Source organism: Sinocyclocheilus anshuiensis, unplaced genomic scaffold, assembly GCF_001515605.1.
Source record: "Sinocyclocheilus anshuiensis isolate Anshui unplaced genomic scaffold, SAMN03320099.WGS_v1.1 scaffold351, whole genome shotgun sequence".
Classification (NCBI taxonomy): domain Eukaryota; kingdom Metazoa; phylum Chordata; class Actinopteri; order Cypriniformes; family Cyprinidae; genus Sinocyclocheilus; species Sinocyclocheilus anshuiensis.
Genome location: NW_015552551.1, coordinates 226,522 through 226,819, shown reverse-complemented (window position 1 = coordinate 226,819; position 298 = coordinate 226,522). Strand labels below are relative to the sequence as shown.

General features: G+C 39.3%; 1 protein-coding gene across 2 annotated transcripts in view; it reads left to right on the top strand.

The window, feature by feature from the left end:
- Positions 1-298, top strand: part of LOC107664410 (multiple epidermal growth factor-like domains protein 9) — a 108,829-nt gene that overhangs the window by 74,677 nt on the left and 33,854 nt on the right. The window lies entirely within an intron of this gene.

Genomic DNA, 298 nt, shown 5'->3' with positions numbered 1-298 from the left:
TGCATACATATACTTCGTAGACATCCTTAATCTCTTATAACTCCATTCTGCTGTCTGTTGTTCTGTTGTAGGTGTTTCTTTGTCTGAATATGGCACTGATCACATGCTGTGTGGTATCGGGGCATTTTAACGAGTACGAGTACAGGAGCTCAGTATCGTGCATCCCTAGTAAAAATATATTTAAACTTATTGGAAAAGATTAATCTCTGTCACTGCTGTGAACTGACCACAGAATAGACCACAGAACTGACACTGTATATGAAGAATATCAAAAACTTTAGGAGTCAGCTGTCCACGG